A 20,125-nucleotide genomic window follows, 5' to 3' on the forward strand; every position below is an offset into this window, starting at 1 on the left:
CTTGAGACTCCAGACTTTAAGATCCTGGAGACGCACAGTGGCCTATTTATCTAAGAGACTGGATCCTGTGGCCTCCAGATGGCCAAGTTGTCTGTGAGCTGTACCGGCTACAGCAAGCCTAGTCCAAGAGGCTGATAACTTGACTCTGGGCCAAAATTTAACTCTTACGGCTCCTCATGCCGTAGAGGCTTTACTTCAAAGTGCTTCTGGCGAATGAATGTCAAATGCTCGCATCCTGCAGTATCGGAGTTTACTGTTAGATCAGCCTCCTTTGACTTTCTCTCTCACGTGGTGTTTAAATCCAGCTACTATCCATGACTGTCAAGAACTGTTAGAAACCACCGCAACTGGCCGACCCGACCTTCAAGATGTGCTGCTAGAGAAGGTGGATGCCACTGTGTTCACAGACGGTAGCAGCTTTCTCGAGCAGGGAGTACGAAAGGCTGGTGCAGCTGTTACCACAGAGACAGATGTGTTGTGGGCTCAGGCTTTACCAGCTAACACCTCAGTGCAATAAGCTGAATTGATTGCCCTCACTCAGGCTCTCCGATGGGGTAAAGCTAAACGTATTAACGTTTACACTGACAGCAGGTACGCCTTTGCTACTGTGCATGTACATGGAGCCATCTACCAGGAGCACAGACTACTCACCTCAGCAGGAAATACTATCAAACACAGATCAAGCAGCTCTCCGGTGCACAACCTGCGCCCAGGTAAATGCCAAGCAAGGTCCTAAACCCAGCCCAGGCCACCGTTTCTGAGAAAACTCACCAGAAGAAAAGGGGAAAATTGACTTTACAGAAGTAAAACCACACTGGGCTGGGTATAGATACCTTCTAGTACTAGTAGACACCTCCTCCAGATGAACTGAGGCATTTGCTACCAAAATCAAAACTGCCAGCACGGTAGTTAAGTTTTTACTCAATAAAATCATCCCTCGACACAGGCTGCCTGCCGCCATAGGGTCTGATAATGGACCTGCCTTCACCTCATCCATAGCTCAGTCGGTCAGTAAGGCGTTGAACATTCAACGGAAGCTCCATTGTGCCTATCGACCCCAGAGCTCTGGGTAGGTAGAACGCATGAACCACACCCTAAAAAACATGCTTACAAACTTAATCTTAAAAACTGGTGAAAATTGGGTAACTCTCCTTCTTTTAGCCCTACTTAGAGTAAGATACACCCCTTACTAGGCTAGGTTCTCACCTTTTGAAATCATGTATAGGCGGGTGCCGCCTATCTTGCCTAAGCTAAGAGATGTCCATTTGGCAGAAATATCACAAGCTAATTTACTGCAGTACCTACAGTCTCTCCAACAGGTACAAGATATCATTCTGCCACTTGTTCGAGAAGCCCATCCCAGTCCAGTTCATGAACAGATGGGCCATTTGTTCCAGCCAGGTGACCTGGTGTTTGTTAGAAAGTTCCAGAGAAAAGGACTCACTCCTGCTTAGAAAAGACCTCACACCGTCATCCTCTCAACGCCAACGGCTCTGAAGGTGGATGGCATTCCTGCTTAGATTCATCACTCCTGCATCAAAAAGGCCAACAGAGCCCAACTAAAAATGTGGGTCCCCAGGCCTGGGTCAGGCCCCTTTAAACTGCACCTAAGTCCGGTGAAGCCATTAGATTAATTCCTTTTATCTACCTCACTTGTTTGTTTTTGCCTGTTATGTCCTCTGTGCCTTCCTTTTCCTTTCTCCTCACCTCTTTCACAACAGAACGTGTATTTGCAAACACCACTTGGAGGGCCAGTACCTCCAAGGAAGTCTCCTTTGCAGTTGATTTATGTGTACTGTTCCCAGAGCCAGCCCGTACCCACGAAGAGCAACACAATCTGCCGGTCCCAGAAGCAGAAAGTGTCAACTTTGCAGCAGGATTTGGACGCTCCGGGAGCCAAACTGGATGTGGAAGCTCCAAAGGTGCAGAAAAAGGACTCCAAAATGTTAACTTTTACCTCTGTCCTGGAAATCACCCTGACGCTAGCTGTCGAGATACTTATCAGTTTTTCTGCCCTGCTTGGACATGTGTAACTTTAGCCACCTACTCTGGGGGATCAACCAGATCTTCATTCCATAACTCGTGGTTCTTGTCCTAAATCATGAACTAAAAAGAATTGTAATCCTCTTACTATAACTGTCCATGACCCTAATTCAGCTCAATGGTATTATAACATGTCATGGGGATTGAGACTTTATATCTCAGGATTTGATGTTGGAACTATGTTCACCATCCAAAAGAAAATTTTGGTCTCATGGAGCCCACCTAAGTCAATCAGGCCTTTAACTGATCTAGGTGACCCTATGTTCCAGAAACACCCTGACAAAGTTGATTTAACTGTTCCTCCACCATTCTTAATCATAAAATATACACTCCAAAAGGTGCGAGAAAATCTAGATAGGCACCAACAAAAATAAAAAAATAACATCCCCTGGTATCAAAGCATGTTCAGCTGGAACCCATGGCTAACTACTCTAATCACTGGGTTGGCCGGACCCCTCCTCATCCTACTATTAAGTCTAATTGTTGGGCCTTGTATTTTAAATTGGTTTCTTAATTTTGTAAAACAACGCATAGCTTCTGTCAAACTTACGTATCTTAAGACTCAATATAACCCCCTTGTTATAACTGAGGAATCAACGATTTGATTCCCAAAAACACAAGTGGGGAATGTAATGCCCAACCTTGTTTTTACTAACCCTGTTTTTAGGCTTTTTCCACCTGAATTGACTCTCCCTTAGCTAAGAGAGCCAGACAGACGCCATCTTGGCTCTTTCACTGGCAGCCCCTTCCTCAAGGACTTAACTTGTGCAAGCTGACTCCCAGCACATCCAAGAATGCAATTACTGATAAGATACTGTGGCAAGCTATATCCGCAATTCCCAGGAATTCATCTGATTGATAACGCCCAAAGTCCCGAGTCTATCACCTTGTAATAGTCTTAAAGCCCCTGCACCTGGAACTGTTTACTTTCCTGTAACCATTTTTCCTTTTAACTTTTTGCCTACTTTATTTCTGTAAAATTGTTTTAACTAGACCCCCCTCCCCTTTCTAAACCAAAGTATAAAAGAAAATCTAGCCCCTTCTTCGGGTGGAGAGAATTTTGAGCGTTAGCCGTCTCTCGGTCGCTGGCTAATAAAGGACTCTTAATTCATCTCAAAGTGTGGTGTTTTCTCTAACTTGCCTGGGTACAACATCAGAACCTTCTGAATGTGAACTCACCTGTGGGAAGCCCAGGACACTGGAAAAGTTAGGCTCTCACATATATAAATACAACCCAATATACTGACCGGAGCTGAAAATATCACTTATTCACACAAATGGGCAGCTCTTACGGTCAATACTGTTGCCATTAAAATGAGATAAAAGCAAAATGCAACCATTTTTGAGGCAATACAGTATAGTTGAAAGAATCTTAGTTTGATTATTGGAAAATATGGACTCTTATCCTGTTCTGGTGCCTACATGGGGTGGTGAGTAGGCAGTGAAACCTTGACAGCTTCCCATTGCTTTGCTTACCCAACTTCCTCCACATTTTGGACCTAGCCTCACTTTCTAGAATTTTAATAAATTACTTCAGTGTTTCCTCCCTCCTTTCCGTAACACCCATTCCTACTATCACCAAGCGCACATATCCTAGTCTTTCTGGATTTTGTACTGAGCAGGCCATGCACCCTTCTGGCTCAGGGCTAACATGGGGTCAACTCTGAGGAACTGTTCTTTGATTTCTTGCCTAGTCATCTAAGGAGTGTTTCAGTGTCTTTGTCGAGGTAACACACAGACATGAGATAAACTGACCTAAATTCCCTAATGCAAATAACTTGCATATTATGCGAGGACACTCAATGAAATTAAACACAAATGGGTCAAAGATAGTAGACAGTGAGGAAGTATCTGACTGCTGAGGTAGTGCTGGAGTAGGAAAACTTAAACTGTAATTGACAAATTGCTGGAGGCCTGATGTGGACAAGTCTGTGAGTTAATGACTCTGCAGATGGGGGTGTGGGAGGCCACATTTTATAATTTTTACTTCCTGGAGTTCTGCTAGGTTGTGATAGTGAAATTAGAGAAAAATTCCCTTATGTTTCCAGAAGGGATAAGGAAAAAGTGTCCAGTTTGAAATACAGCAGAGCATTCTATTCTTAATAAGGCTTTCCCTCAAGAGAAACTATTTTACTAATGCCTTCCCTACTGAGATGTTAAAAAAAAAAAGAAAGAAAGAAAAGAAAGCCTAAACAGCCTGTGGGAAAGAACAATACCCAAGTTCAGCTCCTCCAGCCATCCTGTCCCACCAAAGGCTTTGAAAAACAAAATAAAAGGAAAGGCATTTGTCAAGTTAGCAGCCAACGGGGCATAGGCTCACTATACAACTAATATCTAATCACAGTACCTCCCCACAAACCTCACCACTATATTACTAAAAGCATATTTGCCAGAGTTCCTTTGACACAGTACATCATGTCCAGCTTTCAAAAAAAATTGCAAGACATATTATAGGAAAATGGAAAACAGGAGCCAGTTTGAAGAGACAAAGCAAGCTTCAGGACCAAACTCAGCTATGGCAGACCTGTTGGGATTATTAGACAATGAATTTAAAATAACTATGATTAATATGCTAAGGGATCTAATGGAATAAGTAGACAGTATGCAAGAACAAGTGAGTAATGTAAGCAGAGAGATGGAAATTCTAAGAAAAATCCCAGGAGTACTAGAGATCAAAAACAGTGTGACAGAAATGAAGAATGAATGAGCCTATTAGTAGATTGGACATGGCTAAAGAAATAATCTCTAAACTTTAAGATAGGCCAGTAAAAATTTTCAAAAATGAAAAGTAAAGAAAAAAGATTGAAAAATAAACACTACAACAGACTATTCTAGAACCGTGGGCCAGCTACAAAAGATGTAACATGCATGTACTATTAAAAAAAAAGAAAGAAAGGAAAAGAGGAAAGAGAGGAACCTAATAAATTTTTGAAGCAATAATGATGGAATATTTCTCTAAATCAATGTCAGACACCAAGCCACACATTCAGGAAGCTCAGAGAACACCAAGCAGGATAAATGCAAAATACAAACAAACAAACAAAAACGTATACCTGGTCATATTATATTCCAACAACAGAATATAAAAGATAAGAAAACAAATCTTGAAACAAGACACAGGCAAAAAACACCTACCTAGAGAAGAGTAAACTTTAGCATTATATTCATCTCTTTTTCAGAAACCATGCAAGCAAAAGAGAGTGAAGTGAAATATTTAAAGTGTGGAGAAGGAAATCCCAACTACCTAGAATTCTGTATCCTGCAAAATTATCCATTAAAAGTGGACAATCAAGGACTTTCTTAGACAAATAAGCATTGAGGGAATTTGTTGTCTGTAGACTTGCCTTGCATGAAGTGTTAAACAAAAAATAGCTCCTCAGAAAAAAAAGTAAATTGAAGTAGATTAGAAACTCTGGCCCATATAAAGAAAAGAAAAGCACTGGAGAAGAAATAAGTGAAGGTGAATACAATCTTTCACCTTTCTTTCACCACTTTTATAAAAACAAATATATGTATATTTGTTGTATGTACGTAAAAAAGTGGAATGTGTGTCCAAAATGTGTGTATAAAGTATGTATAAAAGTGGAGTAAATGACAACAGTGAAACAAGTGACAGGAGGGGAAAATTGGACAGTTGCACTAACTAGGAAGTAATACAGTGTTATTTGAAAAGGATGAATCGGCAAAGCACAGAGGACTTTTAGAGAAGTGAAATTATTCTGAATTGTACTGTGATGCAGAGATATTTTATTATACACTTATTAAAACTCATAGAATGTACAATCCCCAAAGTGAACCCTAATGCAAACTATGGTCTTTGGGTAATAACATGTCAATGTAGGTTCATCAACCGTCACAATTGTACCACTCTAGTGGGAGATGTTTATAGTGGGGCAGTGTGTGCATGTGTGTGATAAAAGGACATAAGGAATAACCCTCTTCCTCTTCCTCTTAAGTGTGTTATGTATCTTCCTCTCAATTGTGTTATGAACCTAAAACTGCTCAATGAAAATATTCTATTTAAAAGAAAAATATCAAGGAAAATACACCACAGAGTTTTCTGGCTTTGGACAAGAAGTTAGAATAGGTGTAGCACTAGTGCTGGAGATTTGTGTAAGATGTAATCTAGTCTTATCTAATCAAATGAGATGTAATCAATGCGGAAATTTTTAATTGAGAATATTTATTTGTTATCATTAGTAGTAATAGTTATAGCCTAATTTAGCCCTTTTGGAAGAAAGTAAGTGTCCTAAAAGATAGTGTCTTAGATTGGTCTGACTCAAGCCCTACTGCTGATGGACAGGTCATCAGAGCAAATGACCATTCATTCATTCATTGAAGAATAATTTATTTGATGCCTATGTAGCAGACATTTCTTTGGAAGTAAACTAGACACATGAACTTTTACTGTCTGAGGCTAAGCTATTTGACTTTAGACTAATTTTTTTCTCCCTCACTTTCAATTTCTACACCTATTGGAGGCATGTTCTCACTTTGGACCTAGACTATATTTAAATTTTATCTGTGCTTTTTCTATGTGACTATATGTAAGTTAATTTGAGCTTTCTGAGCCTCAGTTTCCTCATCAGTATAATGGGTACAACATAACTTATTTCCTCAGGCTGTGTTGCAGTTGAAATTAAGATAGCTGACCATTGGTGTGGTTGCTACTGATTCATTCCTGCTGACCCTAGGGATCCTATGTGGACCACCAATGGGTGTTACTTAGGGTGTGGCTCTTCACTCCAGAGAAAGGTAGGGGCATGGGTGGTGGAGGTCAGGATTTATAAGGTCAATGTTAACATAGGACTTCACTCTGTCTTGGACTGCACACCAGAAAGGCCACTCATGGATGCACACATAGAGAGCAGAGCTACCGCCTAAGGATGAGACAGGAGCCCAGTTCTCATGAGGCAGCCACACCAGTGCGGTGGTGGTGGTGGTGTTGGTGCTCCAAGTTGTGGAGAAGCTGCAGGTGCCATGGCCACAAGCCTGCACCCTTAGAACCTATAGAAAAAAATTGAAAGAACTCTCTACCTTGTCTATTATAGTAGACATCCTTAAGGAGACTGAAGTTGAGATAATAGTGAATAGCTTCAGAAAAAATTACAAGCATTTTAGGAGCTTTGCCAGAGATTCTCTGTGGCAGTGGAAGAAGTTCTTGTGCAATGAAACAGTAAACCTGATGAACTGGACTTGAAGAAGAGCAACTCCAGAAAGTGCCACAGGATTGCTCTTCAGAAGGAGGAGGAAATGAAAACTGAAAAGCCTCCAGTCAGACAGCTGAGACCACAGACAGAAAAAACACAGAACATTCTCAGAGATTAAGCATCTCCAAAGCATCTCAAAGTCAGAAGAAGAGAAATGAAAGAATGCAGTTTCACCAACCTTCACCAGCTTATCTTCAGACCAGGAATCTTCTGATTATGGCCGTGTTTGGACCCCATCATCTATCAGTCCTCAACCGCTGTCTGTGGACTATTAGAGATTCCTGGAGGAGGACCCATTGTTCTATACCAGAAACCTGGAAAAGGCCACACTAATGCCGTTTAGGACAGATCAAGGGTCAGCCAAGAAGGAGCTGCGGGTCAAAGCAAGAAGCAAAACCTTTCCATAAGAAAAAGTACTTCATTGAGTGCAAGACTGATGAGAAGTTCTGCTTTGATCAGTGAGAAATCACATGGGCCCTCTCCAAAGATGAAAACCAAAGGCCACCCTCAGAAGATGACACAAAATAGAAATGACCCTCTAGTGTCCCTTGTCTAGAAAGAGAAAGAAAGAGAGGACAGCAGCATCAAGACGGTTTTACCCCTCTTGGAGATTGCTTGGATAGATAGCCAGTGAGACTCCTATGTGAATTTGAGGAAGCAGATATGGATGATGAATTTGAGCAGCCCACCATGTGTATCTCAGCCATGACTAGTCTTAGAAGAAAAATAAAAATACCATGAAAAATTCAGACACTATACTTAGAAAAAAAAGTTGAAAGAATGATTCTAAAACCACGAGTAAAATTTGGATCAGTTCAGAAATTACCTAAGGTAAACAAAAATAAGTCAGAGAAGCTGCAGCAGTTTGAAGCTCATCCAGCCAAGCTGAAAAGGGTCCCCATACCAGTATCGCCTGACGTTCCATTTCTCAGGACACAGGCTGATTGCCATTCACCTCCATCCGTTTCCTTGACTCATGTCCTCCTTCCAACCAAAGTGAAAAGCACTCTCTTCACCCTGGGAAGAAGAAGAAGCTGGATCTACTGTACACAGAATTAATTCTAACCTTCAGGCATGTTCGGGTTCTAAATATCCCACTCCTCCAAAATTATTAGCATGCACCAGCCTTGCGTCCAAATACTTAAAAGCATCAATTCAATCTTTGAAGTGGAATGAATCTCCTATTTTGTTCTAAAACACATTTTAAAAAGATGTATGCCTCATCAGTTATATCACCTACAGAAGTACAATCATGTACCAGTTGAAGAAACAGATCAATTTATAAAAATTCACTGTCATCAAAACTTTAAAATTCCATGAAAGGCTGGAAGATCATGAGTTATCAGGAAATGTACTTGTGTTTCAGGATGCCTGAGAGCAGAAGCTGTGAATGCTGATATGAATAGATATTCATCTCCACATGCCAGTTAGCCCAAGGGCTGACAAGCAAAAATTGACTCTGTCAACTCTGTGGCTAAACCACCGTACCATGTTTGAAGGGGGCAAGAGAAGTTTGGGACAGGAGGAGCAGCTGGTCAGCAAAAGTAGATTTTTGTGATATACAATCAAGTATCAGGCTGGAAAAAGCCAATGTATGTTACCACTTGCAAGTGATAAGCCATATCACACAGGAAGCAGTCACACTTCCTCCAACAGCGTCAGAAGCAGCAGTAGTTTTATCCTCATGCCTCAGAGACTGGTCTGTGCCTTCCTGAGCATCAGCAGTACCCACTTGGTGAAGGCAGTCAGCAGCATGTGAAAGAAGATTGCCCTGATGATGGCTAAGACAATTCATGATTTCAAGAACAGATTCTCCCCATGGCAAAATGGGGGCTTGCCTTGGAGATGGGATTTGCAAAGGAGAAATACAAGACAATGGGGGTTGTGGAATGGAGCTTCCAAAGGAGAGTAGAGTCTTTTGCTTTGTGGATTCTTTTGGGTTCTGAATCCTGCACCTTTGACCCTGTATTCCATAAACAGTCTCCCTGCCTGGACAAAGTGTCAGAATTCTGAAGAGGGGAAGCCTCAGTCTCATTGAGGATTTTAAGGTCAATTATGTTTTTATTGTTAGCTGGCCTCTTTGTCAACAATAAGACATAGTTTTAATTAATAAATATCTCCAGACTGTATTTATACTAACAATATTAGACTGGGTATGGTTGTGCATGCCTGTAATCTCAACTTCTAGGGAGGCTGAGGCAGGAGGATTCCTTGAGCCCAGGAGTTTGAGGCTGCAGTGAGCCATGATCATGTCACTGCACTTCAACCTGGGAAACACAGTGAGATTCTGACATAAAAAAATTATTTATATATATTATATGTGTGTGTGTTTGCATATATGTATTAAATACATACATAAAATCTCTATATATTTATCTATATATCTATATATCTATATATAGATATAGATCTATACAGATCTATATAGATCTATATCTATATATAGATATAGATCTATATAGATCTGTATAGATCTATATCTATATATAGATATAGATCTATATAGATCTATATAGATCTATATCTATATATATATCTATATATAGATCAATATCTATATATTTATCTATATATAGATATATCTCTATATATATTTATCTATATAGATATATCTCTATATATATTTATCTATATAGATATATCTCTCTATATATTTATCTATATAGATATATCTCTCTATATATTTATCTATATAGATATATCTCTCTATATATTTATCTATATAGATATATCTCTCTATATATTTATCTATATAGATATATCTCTCTATATATTTATCTATATAGATATATATCTATATATATTTATCTATATATAGATATATATCTATATATATTTATCTATATATATCTATATATCTATATATAGATAAATATAATATCTTAATTAAATATAAATATCAATATCTATAGATATTTATATATAGATATATATCTATAGATATATATCTATATATTTATCTATATATGGATATATATCTATATATTTATCTATATATGGATATATATCTATATATTTATCTATATATGGATATATATCTATATATCTATCTATATATGGATATATATCTATATATTTATCTATATATGGATATATCTATATATTTATCTATATATGGATATACATCTATATATTTATCTATATATGGATATACATCTATACATTTATCTATATATGGATATATATCTATACATTTATCTATATATGATATATATCTATACATTTATCTATATATGGATATATATCTATACATTTATCTATATATGGATATATATCTATACATTTATCTATATATGGATATATATCTATACATTTATCTATATATGGATATATATCTATACATTTATCTATATATGGATATATATCTATACATTTATCTATATATGGATATATATCTATATATTTATCTATATATGGATATATATCTATATATTTATCTATATATGGATATATATCTATATATTATGTATTAAATATATACATTCAACCTATCTATATATATATTTAAGTCACAGTGTCAATTGAAATGCAGGTCTATTTGACTAATAATGTTCTCTTAATCTCTGACTTGTCTGTTTTTTCAAACCAATCTCATTACACTATTTGATAAACATACGTCTCACCCTCTCTGAGGACAAAGTCATGCATCATTCATCTTTGTATCCCTGATCTAGTTTCCAGTGAGTAATCAATAGATATCTGTTGAATGATAATGTGTGTGTAAGTATATCTGTGTGTGTGTGTGCAAATATATATAGAGAGAGTAATTGTTTTGTTTTGCTTTTTTTTTGCCTTTGTCATGTCACTTTATGTCCTTTTTGTCTTTTATCTAACAAAAACATAAAGCCAGCCAATTCATACATAGGACCCCTTCCAGTTCATCTTCTAGGATTAGCTTATAATTCAGAAGGCTGACACCTCTCGTTAATTTACATGTTCTGTTTTAAAAGACAATGAAACTAATACTATTGTACTTTTATTTTCTTTGTTGATTTTCTTCTCAGTTTTCTTTGCTATTTCTGTAATTCCTTCTTCATATATATGACTATGTAGAATCTATTATTATCAGAGTAAGACCCCTGGACCCAAAGGGAATTGCAGAGGTGAAGTTCAATAACTCAACAATAGCCTATGTAGAATAATAACGGAAGACAAACAGGGTGGAATTTTAAAAATATTCTCAGCAGATGTCAACATCAGATGTGCCCCAATCACCACACCTACTTACTACCTTGGCACTACTTAAGATTACCAGAATTCAGAAACATAAGAAATGAAATAAATGAGAAATGAGGGGTACACTAAGTTAATTATAACTGGATTTCTGCTAGCCTGGTAGAATAATAGCCGAATATAAAAATAAAATTGTTATATAGATGAATAAAGAAAGAAAGCTATATTCCTTGTATATCTGAGTTAGTGGAATGAGATTTATACCAGTTATAAATAGTTGCTGGTGACTTTATTGTGTCTTCCCTTGACAACCAGAAAATCAATATTTATGGAGTCTGTTTAATGAGCATAGTATTAGTATACTTTTCGTAACTGCAAAATGAAAAGCCGCACTTTCTTTAAACCTGGAAATCTATTCAGGAAGATAGCTTACATACTAAGGGACAAACTTAGAAGTGTGATTCTTCAGTCATAATTTTTCAGGGATATTGTGGAAAAGTGCTTCTTGGGTCCGAATTTACTTTTAATTAACAATGTTCTTTAGCACCATTGCTTTAAATGACATTTCCCACTTATCACTTGTAAGTTCAGCACGACACAAAATAAGCAATTTGTATGTATTCTTAAATACTTTTAAGGTCATGTCCCTTGTGCTTTTCTGTTTAGAGAGCAACAGGTATAATTTAGCTTATTTATAAAAAACAGAGGTTTTTAATTTTCTAAAGTTTCAAACCATTTATGTTGACAAGAAGTTAAAGTACCTTGATCAAGCCAGGCTACAATAAAAACGTTCAGAATGTCCACATTTGGCCAGGCACGGTGGCTCATGACCATAATCCCAGCACTTTGGGAGGCCAAGGCGGGCAGATCACCTGAAGTCGGGAGTTCGAGACCAGCCTGACCAACATGGAGAAACCCTGTCTCTACTAAAAATATAAAATTAGCTGGGGATGGTGGCACATGCCTGTAATCCTAGCAACTCCAGAGGCTGAGAGAGGAGAATTGCTTGAACCCGGGAGGCTGAGGGTGCAGTGAGCCGAGATCGTGCCATTGCACTCCAACCTGGGCAACAAGAGCGAAATTCCATCTCAAAAAAAAGAGTCCCGTGTTTATAACTGGTAACCAACTTGTGTTTGGAAATGGAAAATAATGTATATCTTAATAAGCCCGAAAAATAGTTGGAATGAAAAACGGCTATTGAATGAATAAAATAATTATATATTAATTAAAATGAGTTAATATTTAGGACACATATTTGAGAACTGAAGGACTGTGGAGGTTTAATAAATGGACTTTTTTTTCAGAATAATTCTTAGGCAAAAATGCAAATATTTTTTCACTTGCAAGTGGTAACATACATTGTCTTCTTCCAGCCTGATACTTGATTATATATCACAATAATTACTGGAGAGATCATAGAATGGAAGAAATTAGATGAAAAAGTGATATATAAAGAGCGTTTTTCATAGTGCTTGAACCTAGTAAGTATTATATGTTCTGACTATTGTTATTATCATTGCTGCTAATACTACTGACAATATACATCCTCACATAAAGCACAAATGTAAAAATATCAAGAATTTAAAATTTAAAAAGTCAAAATCTACTTCGAGTCTTTATTTGAATATGACATGATTATCTATGTAGCAAACCCTCAAAATCTACAAAATCCTCGTAGAACTCGTAGGTATTATACCAGTGTCACAGAATATAAGATCAATATATAAAAATTAATTGCTTTCCTATATACCAGGAATAAATTTTTGGAACTGGAATTTTTAGAAATACTATTTACTATAGTACCAAGAATGAAAGTACTTGGAGATAAATCTATCTGTCTGTCTATCTATCTATCTATCTATCTATCTATCTATCTATCTATCAATCAATCATCTATCTATATCTATCTATCTAATATCTAATATCTATCTAATATCTAAAAACAACAGAATGCTGATGGAAGATCAAAGATGATTTAAAGAAATAAAGAAATACTTTGTTCTCATAGATGGGAAAACACAATATTGTTAAAATATTAATTCTTCTTAACTTGATCTATAGATTCAATGCAATCTCACTCATAATTGCAGCAAGGCTTTTTTTTGTATGTTAACAAACTGGATTTTATAAGTTATATAGAAATATAAAACATCTACAATAGTCAACACAATACCAAAGGAGAACAACAGCATTGGAAGACTCTCACCACCTTATTTCAAGACTTATTATAAAGCACAGTAATTCAGAAAATGTGGCATTAGTAAAATGTTAGACACATAGATTAATGGAACAGAATGAAAAGCCTAGAAATTAAACTCACACAAATGTAGTGAAATAAATTTTTACAAAGTCACAAGACAACTGAACAGAAAAGGTTAGACTTTTTAACAAATGGTTATGGAACAATTGGAAGCTTACATGCAAAAACAATGAACTCAGACCCAGAACTTATACCTGAATAAAAAATCAACTCAAAGATTGATTGTGGACTTGTATGTAAAATCCAAAGCTATAAAATCTCTAGAAAAAAATAGAAAAGAAATCAAATGTGTCCTCTGGTTTGTTGATACGTTTATAGATACAAGAACAAAAGCACAAAATCCATAAAAGAAAGAGAGAGTAAAAAAGACAAGTTGAAATTTATTAAAATGACAAATTTCTGTTCTGTGAAAGACGCTATTAACAGAATTAAAACAAAGCACAGACTGGGAGAAAATATTTGCAGAAGACATATATGATAAATAAAACTTGTATCTAAAACATAGAAATCTTGGAACTCAATAATAGATATTTTAAAAAGTCACTTAAAATAGACAAAATATCTGAACAAAAAGCCCACCAAAGAAGATATTTAGATTTAAACTAAGAATATGAAAATATGAACAGCATCATTTTTCATTAGAAAATTCAAATTAAAACAACCAATAGATACCTCTAAAAACCTATTAGAATGGCTAAAGTAAAAAAATAACAACAACCAAAAAATCCCTGATACTTCAAATTGCTGGCAAAAATGAGAAGTAAGAGTAATTCTTACTCATTGCTAGTGAGTTACTCTCCCTCATTGCCAGTGAATGTGCAAACTAGTACAGTCCTTTGGAAGAAACTTTTAGAGTTTCTCACAAAGTTAAATGTAGTTTTACCTTAGAAACCAGCAACCATGCTCCTAGGAATGCACTCAAATGATTTGAAACATTTGTTCACACAAAAACCTGCACACAAATGTTTATAGCAATATAATTTGTAATAGAAAAAAACTGGAAACAATGAAGATGCCATTCCGTGGTTGAGCAGATAAACTGTGGTATACTTATACAATGGAATACAGTGAATACAGTGATGAAAAAAAGAATGTGCCACTAAGCGATGCAAATACATGGATGAATTTTAAGTGCATATTGCTATGTGAAAGAATCCAGTCTGTAAAGTCTATATGATGTATAATTCCATTTACATGACTTTCTATAAATGCCAAAACTGTAGAGAAAGTAAACAGATCAGTATACGCATTTGGCAATGAAGAAGGTTTAGCTAGGTGAAACACAGAGAATATTTTAGGATGGTAAAATTATTCCGTGTGATACTCAAATGATGTATACATGACACTAAGCATTTGTCAAAACTCACAGAATTTTACAGCAAAAAGATTGAAATCCAATATACCCAGATTAAGAACAATAATGTAAGAGTTTGAGAACTCCAAAGATAAAGACTATTGCAAATATATGTGACTGTATTTTAAATGTATGAAGCAGTTTTACCATAGGGTGAGGAGAAAAGGTGTTGATAAAAATATCTTAGAAATGGAGTAAAATTTGTAATATTAAAGACAAAAGAACTGTGCATAAGTACTGCTGTAGTTATTAAAGGTGTTTTCTACAAAAGCATGTGTTAAAATTATAAAACCAATATACATTTGTATAAGAAGTGAAAAATGTATAATGGATAGCAGATGGCAGGAGCCTGTATTCTTGCTGTGGGAGCAGAAGATTACAGTAAGCGAGGGGAGAAGACTAGAATGATCTATATGGTAATTAATTAGGGTTGATGACAATATAAACATGTTTAGCTTATTATAGAAACATACTAATACACATAGAAATATATATTTATAGATAATGTGCATAAACACCCATTATTATATGCTATGTTATATATATTCTCACTCTATCAGCTAAGAGCCTGGAAGGAAAGACACCCCAGTAGAAATAAGCATAGCTAGTGTCCGGATCTTGGTTCCTAATATCATTCTGCAATAAAACAAGATCCAGAATACTTTGGAGAAATAGATGATTCTAGGGCTGAGGCCAGGAATAAACAAGATGAGCCTGGAGCATCTTGCAATACCAGAAAGTAAGAAAGTGTTCAAAGAAACCATGATTGTGGAAATTTGCCAAAGGGATACAGAAGTCAATTTAAAGAGCTTCCAATGACCAAAGCTATATAAATTCAAGCAATGAATAATACAAATCACTATCGGATTATGACACAGTATAAAATAAATATTTATGAGTCCGTATTGATATCAATAAATGATTGAGTAAATAAGTAAATGAGGAAAAGTAGACAAATCTTCCATATAGCACTCAATATAATTTATGTAGATACTCTGTTCTTCAAAAGATGGAGCCTAACTCCCAACCCCATAAGTGTAGGCTGCACATAGTGACTTCCTTCTTTTTTTTGTTTTGTTTTGTTTTGTTTTGTTTTGTTTTTTTGAGACGGAATCTCTCTCTGTCGCCCAGGCTGGAGTGCAGTGGCGCGATCTCGGCTCACTGCAAGCTCCGCCTCCCGGGTTCAGGCCATTCTCCTGCCTCAGCCTCCGGAGTAGCTGGGACTACAGGCGCCCGCCACCACGCCCGGCTAATTTTCTGTATTTTCAGTAGAGACGGGGTTTCACCGTGTTAGCCAGGACGGTCTTGATCTCCTTACCTTGTGATCTGCCGGCCTCGGCCTCCCAAAGTCCTGAGATTACAGGCATGAGCCACTGCTCCTGGCCTATAGTGACTTCCTTCTAAAGGCTATGGAAATGAGGAGAAAGAGTAACTTTATCATGAATAAATCTGACAAACACTACCTCAACCAGGTGATCAAGTTTAATATTAATCATAATGTCATGTCAATAGTATGAGCCTTTATTAGAATGTGGTGAAAACAGCACTCTGGTTTTCCTCTCCAAAACCCCAAACCCTATTTTAATCGTTTTAAAAAAATCAGACAGGCTGGGCGCAGTGGCTCACGTCTGTAATCCCAGCACTTTGGGAGGCCAAGGTGGGCCGATGGCGAGGTCAAGAGATCAAGACCAACATGGTGAAACCCTGTCTCTACTAAAAATACAAAAAATTAGCTGGGCGTGGTGGCGGGCGCCTGTAGTCCCAGCTACTCGGGAGACTGAGGCAGGAGAATTGCTTGAACCCAGGAGGTGGAGGTTGCAGTGAGCCGAGATCGTGCCACTGCACTCCAGCCTGGCGGACAGAGCAAGACTCGGTCTCCAAAAAAAAAAAAAAAAAAAAAAAAAAAATCAGACAAATTCCACGAGAGGGGCATCCTGTAAAATACCTGACCATTACTCTTCAAAACTATTAATGTCATCAAAACTGAGGGACATCTGAGAAACTTTTACAGCCAAACAGAACCTAAGGAATCATGATGACTAAACGGGATGTAGTATCCTCAATACAATCCTGCAACAGAACAAGGATATTAAGTAAAAACTAAATAAATGTAAATGAAGATTTACCAATGAATCAATATTAGTTTGTTAATTGTGGCAAATGTACTATGCAACATGACAACTCCCTTCACAACTTTTATAAAAATATAAAACTATTCTTTAAAAAGTTTATGAAAAAGCTACTGGAAGTTTTGAGTCATTTTATAAAAACAAATTAACCAATTAATGCAAAAAAGATAAAAGTGAGAATGTAAGGAAAGAAAACGACATAAATGGATATATGTGGATCATATAATATGCACAAGGTGCTTTGCTAAGCATCTTGCACATATTATGGAATTTGCCAACTTTGTGTCTTATGACACTTTACAAAAAGAACATTGTTATTTCCAAATTTTAAATTAATAAATTCAGTAAGAGAGGTTGCATGACATGACCTAATATAAAAAATTGCAATAAATAATATTAAAAGTTTATAGCAGCATGATTTAGAGTCCTTTGGGTATATACCCAGTAATGGGATGGCTGGGTCAAATGGTATTTCCAGTTCTAGATCCCTGAGGAATCGCCACACTGACTTCCACAATGGTTGAACTAGTTTACAGTCCCACCAACAGTGTAAAAGTGTTCCTATTTCTCCACATCCTCTCCAGCACCTGTTGTTTCCTGACTTTTTAATGATTGCCATTCTAACTGGTGTGAGATGGTATCTCATTGTGGTTTTGATTTGCATTTCTCTGATGGCCAGTGATGATGAGCATTTTTTCATGTGTTTTTTGGCTGCATAAACGTCTTCTTTTGAGAAGTGTCTGTTCATGTCCTTCGTCCACTTTTTGATGGGGTTGTTTTTTTTTTCTTGTAAATTTGTTTGAGTTCTTTGTAGATTCTGGATATTAGTCCTTTGTCAGATGAGTAGGTTGCGAAAATTTTCTCCCATTTTGTAGGTTGCCTGTTCACTATGATGGTAGTTTCTTTTGCTGTGCAGAAGCTCTTTAGTTTAATTAGATCCCATTTGTCAATTTTGGCTTTGGTTGCCATTGCTTTTGGTGTTTTAGACATGAAGTCCTTGCCCATGCCTATGTCCTGAATGGTAATGCCTAGGTTTTCTTCTAGGGTTTTTATGGTTTTAGGTCTAACGTTTAAGTCTTTAATCCATCTTGAATTGATTTTTGTATAAGGTGTAAGGAAGGGATCCAGTTTCAGCTTTCTACATATGGCTAGCCAGTTTTCCCAGCACCATTTATTAAATAGGGAATCCTTTCCCCATTGCTTGTTTTTCTCAGGTTCATCAAAGATCAGATAGTTGTAGATATGCGGCATTATTTCTGAGGGCTCTGTTCTGTTCCATTGATCTATATCTCTGTTTTGGTACCAGTACCATGCTGTTTTGGTTACTGTAGCCTTGTAGTATAGTTTGAAGTCAGGTAGTGTGATGCCTCCAGCTTTGTTCTTTTGGCTTAGGATTGACTTGGCGATGCGGGCTCTTTTTTGGTTCCATATGAACTTTAAAGTAGTTTTTTCCAATTCTGTGAAGAAAGGCATTGGTAGCTTGATGGGGATGGCATTGAATCTGTAAATTACCTTGGGCAGTAAGGCCATTTTCACGATATTGATTCTTCCTACCCATGAGCATGGAATCATGCTGCTATAAAGACACATGCACACGTATGTTTATTGCGGCATTATTCACAATAGCAAAGACTTGGAACCAACCCAAATGTCCAACAATGATAGACTGGATTAAGAAAATGTTGCACATATACACCATGGGATACTATGCAGCCATAAAAAATGATGAGTTCATGTCCTTTGCAGGGACATGGATGAAATTGGAAATCATCATTCTCAGTAAACTATCACAAGAACAAAAAACCAAACACCACATATTCTCACTCATAGGTGGGAATTGAACAATGAGATCGCATGGACAAAGGAAGGGGAATATCACACTCTGGGGACTGTGGTGGGGTGGAGGGAGGGGGGAGAGATAGCACTGGGAGATATACCTAACGCTAGATGACGAGTTAGTGGGTGCAGCGCACCAGCATGGCACATGTATACATATGTAACTAACCTGCACAATGTGCACATGTACCCTAAAACTTAAAGTATAATAAAAAAAAGGAAAAAAAAAGTTTAAGCCCAGACTTGTTTGTTAAATTTTTTCATTATATATATATAAACATGAAATTTGCCATTTCAACCAGTTTTTAGAGAATAATTTAGATACATTAATTACATTCTCAATGCTGTATATCCATCCTCCACTACTTCCAAAGCATTTTTATCACTCCAAACACAAACTCTGTATTCACTCTCCTATCCCTCCAGACCTTGGTAATTTCTAATCTTTTTGTCTCTGTCAGTTTGCCTATTCTAGATATTTATTATATAAGTGAAACCATACTATGTATATTCTTTTTTTGTGTGGCTTATCTTACTTAGTGTAATGTTTTTAAGATTTATCCATGTTTTAGCATGTATACAAATTTCATTTCTTATTATGGTTGAATAGTATTTTACTGAATATATATTCCATTTTTAAAATTTTTTACCCATAATGTAAACTTGGTTTGCAATTTTATGAAAATTTAACTATCAGCTTTTTGATTTATGCAAAAAACAGGCTTTTGGGATTTAGAAATTTAGGGATTATGTTAAATATATATATACAGATTGATACTTTAGTTTTGACATCTTAATGCTATTAAGTGTTCCTGCTTATTAATTAAGCAGGAATTAAGCTTATGAATTAATTGAATTCCTTCAATTAATATTAGGTCTTCTGAGATTTCTTTTAGCAATGTTTCATTGTTTGCTCTACAACTATTTAACTTTGTGGTTAAATGTATTCCTAGATATTTTATTCTATTATATTATATGCTATTGTAAATGAAATTGCTTTTTAATTTTTTTTTTCAGATTGTTCATGATGGGAGTTTGGAAATACAACTTATTTGTATGTGTTGGTTATGTAATATTCAACTTTGCTGAATTCATTCAATTGCTCTAGAAGCTTCTTTTG

At 36.4% G+C, this 20,125-nt stretch overlaps 1 pseudogene; it reads left to right on the top strand.

Annotated features, from left to right (window-relative positions):
* The first annotated feature begins 217 nt into the window (after nucleotides 1-217).
* The window catches only part of LOC100609835 (26S proteasome non-ATPase regulatory subunit 14-like), a 77,521-nt pseudogene continuing 57,613 nt past the window's right edge, over nucleotides 218-20,125 (top strand).

Source organism: Pan troglodytes, chromosome 13 (assembly GCF_028858775.2).
Source record: "Pan troglodytes isolate AG18354 chromosome 13, NHGRI_mPanTro3-v2.0_pri, whole genome shotgun sequence".
Lineage (NCBI taxonomy): Eukaryota > Metazoa > Chordata > Mammalia > Primates > Hominidae > Pan > Pan troglodytes.